Raw genomic sequence first — 7622 nt, 5'->3', positions numbered from 1 at the left:
TGAAGTTTTTGTTGTAGTACTTTGAAAACATTGAAGTATCCCTACCCTTCAGGTTGGTCGATCGGACGGTCGTCCAATCGGATGGCAATCCGATGCGTTAACACTTCAGTGAGAATAAGTTTACAGCAGGTTGTCACTCGATCGGACAGCAGTCCGGTCGGGTGGCATCCTGAGTTCATTTAACATGTTCGAAAAATCGATTAAGTGTTAAAGTCAAGTATCTCATGATCCGAAGAGTAATCCGGTCGGATGGTAGTCCGGTCGGATAGCAATTCGTTCAATACTCAACTTCAGTTTGTTAAGTGTGGGACCTAAAGTGTCAGCCGTTCGGATGGCCAGTCGCTCGGATGGCCATCCGTTCGGACAGTAGTCCGGTTGGACAACACTCTGTGCCGGTCATTCCGTTTGTCTTTCCTTGGCCGTTTTGAGTGTTTGTAGTTTTATCGAGACACTTTGATAACGTGTTAACCAACAGAACCCCATCTTGACCCAAGTGGTCCAGTCAAACAGGAATCACCCTAGTTCGACCAGTCAACTGGTGCAAGGCGGTTTTCTTTAGTTAATCCGAAATCGGTGGTCTCGTGTGTAGAATCCAGATCTTGAGCTAGTACGACACCAAGATTGAGTAGAAGACTAGAACATGGTCCGATTCTACCGGTTTTGAGTGCATTGAGTGTGAAAGAGTTGAAAGAAAGTTAGAAACCATCTTTCAATCCTTTCTCACCATGATTTGTTCAGATCTACAAGAGATCTTTGTTTATTTATGTGGAAATCGAGTAGATCTAAGTGGTTCTTGGTGGATTGAAGCCAAAACATGAAGTTCCCAAGAACACCATGATGACATCATCCTAGAACACCTCAAATCTAGTGATTTCACGGTTAAAAGTTAAGATTCAAAAGATAGAAAGGTGTAGGAGTGCGTGTAGATTAAGGAAGTACAAGATTTAGGACGAGATCTTACCAGATTTGAGGGAAATCGAAGAAAATGTGAGGAGCACGGGCTGTTCGGTCAGAGAGTTGCCAATAGTAGAAAAAATGAAAGTGACATGGGTATTTATAGGATTTCAAAAGAGGAAAGGGTGGGTCGGTCGGATGACATCTCACCCGGATGACAGGTCGGTCGGATGGCACATCGACCGGATGGCAGCCCGGTCGGATGGCATCTGATTCAAGTGCGCGCTGCGACGATTTTTTGGTATTTCGATTTCGATTACGGGTGATGTAAATACGATAGAGTTTCCTATTCAAATTACTTTTAATCCCAACTATTCATATCGCGCGCTGTCTCTTCTCCACTAATTATCATAGTTCGATTTCGATTGAGTTCGATTGCGTTTCGATTGCGATTCGATTGATTACCACACATAACATAAATAAACACGCACAAGTAACACATAAGGCACACACACGTATATCAATTACCAAAAATGTGATATTCGAGTTGCGAGTGCGATGCTGATTTGATTAGTTCGATTAGCGTTTAAATAACTTTATCGCATTGTTACTTCCTATTATTCACAGTCGTAAAGCGATTCGTATCGATAATATTCGTCGATTACTGCGATTCTTGACAATTACTCCACATAATACAACTAACGTAAGACACAAAATAGACTAACTACAAGTTAAATAAGTCAAAACAGGAATTGAGGAAGGAGAGACACATTGCAATTAGCAATCTTTTCTTCCTTTGACTTCAATCTTGACTTTGACTTTGACTTTCGAAACACTGGGGTGTTACAATAGGGGTGGCAAAATGGGTAGGTTTGGTAAACGGGTACTGGGTTATGATTTAAATGGGTTAGAATGGGTTTGAGTTAGGATAGGTTTATTAAATAATGGGTTAGGATGGGTTTAGGTCAAGATGAGTTTTTGTCAAGATGGATTTAGGCATGATAAAAAATCAAAAAAAATTCTAAAAAATCAAAAAATTAAAAAAATCCAAAAAATAATAAAATATCCAAAAAATAATAAAAAATCTAAAAAAATCTACAAAATCAAAAAATAATAAAAAATCCAAAAAATTCCAAAAAATCAAAACAATAATAAAATATCAAAAAAATCTAAAAAATCAAAAGGATAATAAAAAATCAAAAAAACACTAATGAATTCTAAAAAATCACAAAATAATAAAAATCCAAAAAACTCTAAAAATCAAAAAAATAATAAAAATCCAAAAAATTCTATGAAATGTCTAAAAAATGGAAAAAATAAAAAAAATAAAAAAATCCAAAAAATTCTAAAAAAAAGTTTAGGATTTTTTAGATTTTTTTTATTTTTTAAAGTTTTTTTGATTTTTAGAATATTTTGGTTTTTTCAGATTTTTTTTGGTATTTTAGTATTTTTTTACAATTTTTTTGGAAATTTTAGAATTTTACGATTTTCTTATTTTTTATATTTTGATTTGATTTTTTAGAATTTATTGTTTTTTTTATTATTTTTTTTATTTTTTAGAGTTTTTGTTTTTTTATTATTTTTTTATTTTTTAGAATTTTTTTTAATTTTTTTAGGATTCTTTGGATTTTTTATTATTTTTTTGATTTTTTTGATTTTTTTTTTTGGATTTTTTTAGAATTTCTTGGGTTTTTTATTATTTTTTGGATTTATTATTTTTTTTTATTTGTTAGAATTTTTTGGATTTTTTATTATTTTTTTGATTTTTTGATTTTTTTGGAATTTTTATTATTTTTTATTTTTTAGAATTTTTTGGATTTTTATTTTTATTTTTTTAGGATTTTTTATAATTTTTTGGATTTTTATAATTTTTTGGATTTTTTATCATGCCCAAATCCATTTTGACAAAAACCCATCTTGACCTAAACCCTTCCTAACCCATTTCTTAATAAACCCATCTAACCCATTACCCAAACCTGCCCAACCCACCCATTTTGCCACCCCTAGTTTTGATCATACAATGAAATTTAATTATATACATTGAAATTTAATTATATCGGTATTTTGCGTATTAAAGATCGACATTCTTACTAGGTTTTAGCGACTAGAAATGGCATTGATGACCACCCAGTTTGCCACATCAAGAAAGATGAGCATATATGATCCATTCAACAACATCGGCATGTGCGACAACACGTTTGGACATGCTATTAGCCCCACGGATGCATCGCTAGCTAACAAGGTATAGGGTGTGTTCTTAACATGATAGCTTATATTTTATAAGAGGTAGCTCCATAGTTGTATGTGAATAGATCTCTTCCATAATATATTGTGTTTATTTTAGAACAATAAATATTTAGACAACTTAAATATATTACCGTGTGATATAATATTTGCATATTTATGGTTCTTACTTCTTAATACCACAAATAAATTACTTAAAGATTAAAAGGAATCTTTAATAAAGCAAGATATATATATATATATATATATATATATATATATATATATATATATATATATATAGACCAACATGGGTTTGTAACTTTGTGATGTGGATAGGAACATCCTATCTTACTTTTCTTGTAAATATGAATCTTGTTCTCTAACATATAGTTTTTCAACTTGTTGCACTGAAAACATCTATCAGGAATCGGTCGGGCCTTCATTAGAAGACGAAGCAGCGAAAACCATGTCCGATAAGGTGATACATTCCTTCGTTTGCTTATGTTTTTTCTTGTATACATAAATGTGTATTAATGCTATATTTTTGTGTGTATTTGCCTATCTACCTATAGTTGCAAAGAAGATTAGCACAAAACAGAGAAGCTGCATGTAAAAGTCGCTTAAGAAAAAAAGTAAATGTTTTATTTATATCTTCCATCACAATTAACTAATATGACTATCTCGATTTTCTTCGGTTAATTCTTTTTCATTGATGTTCTTTTTAGGCATATGTTCAACAACTAGAAACATGTCGTTTGAAGTTGGTACAATTGGAGCAGGAACTTGAGAGATCTCAACAACAGGGTGTGTGTGGTGGTTTACTTAATACAAGCAAAGGTATATCATCTTGTAACATCAACTCAGGTATGTAACATGTTACATATACATTACAACTTTTATCAATGCATGTAAAAAATTATTAATATGGACAACTTATATGTAGGTATTGTTGCGTTTGAGATCATGTATGATTTGTGGGTTTTTGAACAACGAAAGAGGGACAACGAACTTAAGATTATGTTGCAAAATCAAGTAAGCGAACCAGATCTTCATATATCCGTGGACAGTAGCTTGAACCACTACTATGAGCTTTTCCAAATGAAAGCCTATGCTATGAAGGATGACGTCGCTATTTTATGTATGGAATGGGAAGAACGCCTACCGAAAGGCTCTCTCAATGACGTGCTCTATTTTATGTAAGATGTGACTGCTTACTTATTTTGACCGTATATTAAGAGTTAACATTTGCCCTCAATGGTGGTATATATGTTTAAACATACTCTTAAGTATCTTATTGTGACATGGAAACATTAAAGAAAAACAGAATGCTAAGTTGAGATACAAAAAATATCTACCATAACATAAAGGATCATACATTTCATTTCATTTCTTATAAAACAAAATATATATGAACAGAAATAAAAGACAAGTTTTATTTTAACTCGCTTAACCCTAATTTACAATTTTCAATATTTATTCTTGTCTTCTTTTACATGGTAGATGCTAATGCCACAACTTGAGCCGCTAAAGGAAGAACAACTCATGAGTCTCTCGGCCCTGAAACATTGGTGCAAACAAGCCGAGGATGCACTAAGTATAGGAATGGTAAACTTGTGTGTTGAACTATACTTTTAAACATGTTACAGGTTGATGATGATGATCTTGATGAAATCTAGCAGGGACGACTTTAGAAACTCATATCGAAATGCTAGATTTGTTATCGTATTTTGATTAAACTGTGTTGTACTTTGAATTTCAAGTGTTGTATTTTGATTTCTTTGCTATAATTGACAATTTTTGTTATGAAATGAAATCGGCTTTGATTAATTATTGTCACAAATAGTGTTATGAAGTCTCGAGCAATCTTACTCGTCTCACTCCGATGTTTCTACCATCGGTTGGGGTGTGATAATCACAATGTTAGAAAAAAAATAGTTGCAAAGTAAGATTGTTAAAAATACTAAACGTACAGACGTTATTAAAAATACCAAATTAAATGATGAATAAAACATTATTAAAAATTAAAAAATCACTATTCATTTGACTTCCTAAATCACATAGACAACTAGTGAGATCCTTCGCGTGATGCGACAAGAATTCTCTTTCGGTTAGTATTAGTTTGTTTTGTTATGATATCGATATGGTACTTCCACTCAGTATAACAAACAAAAGAGTGATTTGCTCAAACGAATATAGATACGCATTTTACATCGATTAAAGAACACAAGAACGAGTAAGATCGTGATACGCAGAAGGATACCGACACATGTTTTATATCGATTGAAAACCATAAAAACGAATACCAATACCAAATCCGATCATACCTGATATCGGTACCGTTGTGGGTATTGGTTCTGTTTGTCGCAGCACTAGTACGGTTTTAACAATTGCTATAGCTTATGATACCAAAAAATGATCTACTTTGAATATAACTCTGATTTCAGCAAAGTGTATACCGAAACGCCGTGAAACATTTTTTTCAAAGTTAACGTACAAAAGTTATTAAAGAAAAATATGTTAAATAAAAACTAAATAGCTTAAGGCGTATATTATATAACTATACAAAAAGCAATTGGCACCCATTCTACACATATCGAACCGACACCATGGCTATGAATTGGCCGGAAGTTTTAAATGTGAAAAGGAGACGAAGAGATACGATGGTTGGCCTATATTTGATTTCCTTTATATAAAATATCAAATTGTTGTGATTGAAAGTAAAAATAACTCTTCCTCCAATAATTAAAATCAAAACTGATTCTATTATAAATAAACTATATTAAAGTGACTATCCACATCCTAACTCCCATCTCTTCATTTTTTTTGTATTATGTAAGAACCCTATATATATAGGTTTCTTTGTATTGCATGATGATATCTTAATGAATAAGAATTCATGTTCTCTTATTCTCCATATTCTTGTTCTCTACATGATCTTTATAGTATTGTTCTCTCATATTTATTAGAGTTATATATTGGTTGCTAATAGACAGTTGATTTACAACACGTTATCAGCACGACGGTGTTTTTCCGAAAGCCTTGTTTTTGTAGTCGCTAGCGACATCACACAAACCCGAATCACCTGTAAGGATTGTAAACACGGTGGTCACTTTTCTGGATGATGTGAAATCCACACCTTGCAAAAGGATGCTCATTTAAGAAAAAAGGTAACCTTATAAAAATCCTCTTAGATTATGATATATTAAACATGTGCATGCCACTATTTGAAATTTTGCATTGCATTTTTATATGTATATATCCGACGGCATTTAAAAAGGTAATAATAAAAAGTAGAATGTATTGTCTAGAAATTAAAGTCAATTGATTTGTCTACTCTAGTGGTTAAAAAATAAAATCATAAAATCATATTTTGATTTGAGTTATACTTCATGTGGTGTGGTGTCCCACAAATCAACTCTATTTAATCAAACGAAAGTTCGTGATAACCTTCAGACAGCTAGAAGCCGTCAAAAGAGTTACGCGGACCTAAAACGCAAGCCCTTGGATTTTCAAGTCGGTGATCGTGTATTACTTAAGGTCTCACCTTGGAAAGGTGTGATCAGATTTGGAAAGAAAGGAAAACTTGCACCTAGATACGTTGGACCATTCAAGATCGTCGAAAGAATCGATAAGGTAGCCTACAGACTTGAGTTACCTCCTGAACTTGGAAATGTTCATCCAACCTTTCACGTGTCCAATCTCAAGAGGTGTTTAGCTGATGAGAACCTCCACATACCGCTTGACGAAATTCGTGTTGATAAAACACTGAAATTTGTTGAGAAACCGGTAGAAATCATGGAACGTGAAGTCAAGTGGCTTAAACGCAAGCGCATTCCTTTGGTCAAGGTTCGCTGGGAATCTAAACGTGGACCCGAGTTTACTTGGGAACGTGAAGATCAAATGAAGGCAAAATATCCGCATCTTTTTCCACGAGTTTCCTCTAAATAAATTTCGGGACGAAATATCCACAAGTAGGGGAGACTGTAACATTTGTGCTTGTAATCATTATGAACAGTTCTATTATCAATAAAACAATGTTATTTGATCCCAATGTTTGTTTGGTTGTGTTTTACATTTTTCATGTTTTGACTTTTGTTCAATTTCAAACTCTACATCGCTTTCTTGAGAATTATACGCAAACTGGTGCGTAAACGTACTCAGTTTAATGCGACAAATACTCCGGAACATCAACATATACTCAACATACCTTAAATAACCTTTACATAACTTAGAAATAAGTTTTAAAGGCTTTGGTATGGCAAAAACAAGTTAATTCGCTTACAGGGACTAAACTTGACAAACTGCAAAAGTATGCCAATTTGAACTGTAACAAACATTCCGGAACATGTCCATAAGTTAAACATACCATAAATATCCTTTACATAGCTTAGAAATAGGCTTTGAGGGGTTTGGTATGCTAAAACAAACTTTTGGATCATTCAGGGGCTAAAAGTGTCAAAAAGTGCACAAGTTTGCACTTTCGCGCATAACTTACGTTCTGA

General features: G+C 32.9%; 1 pseudogene; it reads left to right on the top strand.

Moving 5' to 3' along the window:
- Positions 1-3004: 3004 nt before the first annotated feature.
- On the top strand, positions 3005-4301 carry LOC110933781 (annotated as a pseudogene).
- Positions 4302-7622: the final 3321 nt, after the last annotated feature.

The sequence above is a fragment of the Helianthus annuus genome, chromosome 4 (assembly GCF_002127325.2).
Source record: "Helianthus annuus cultivar XRQ/B chromosome 4, HanXRQr2.0-SUNRISE, whole genome shotgun sequence".
Taxonomy (NCBI): Eukaryota; Viridiplantae; Streptophyta; class Magnoliopsida; order Asterales; family Asteraceae; genus Helianthus; species Helianthus annuus.
This window is presented reverse-complemented; position numbering and strand designations above follow the sequence as displayed.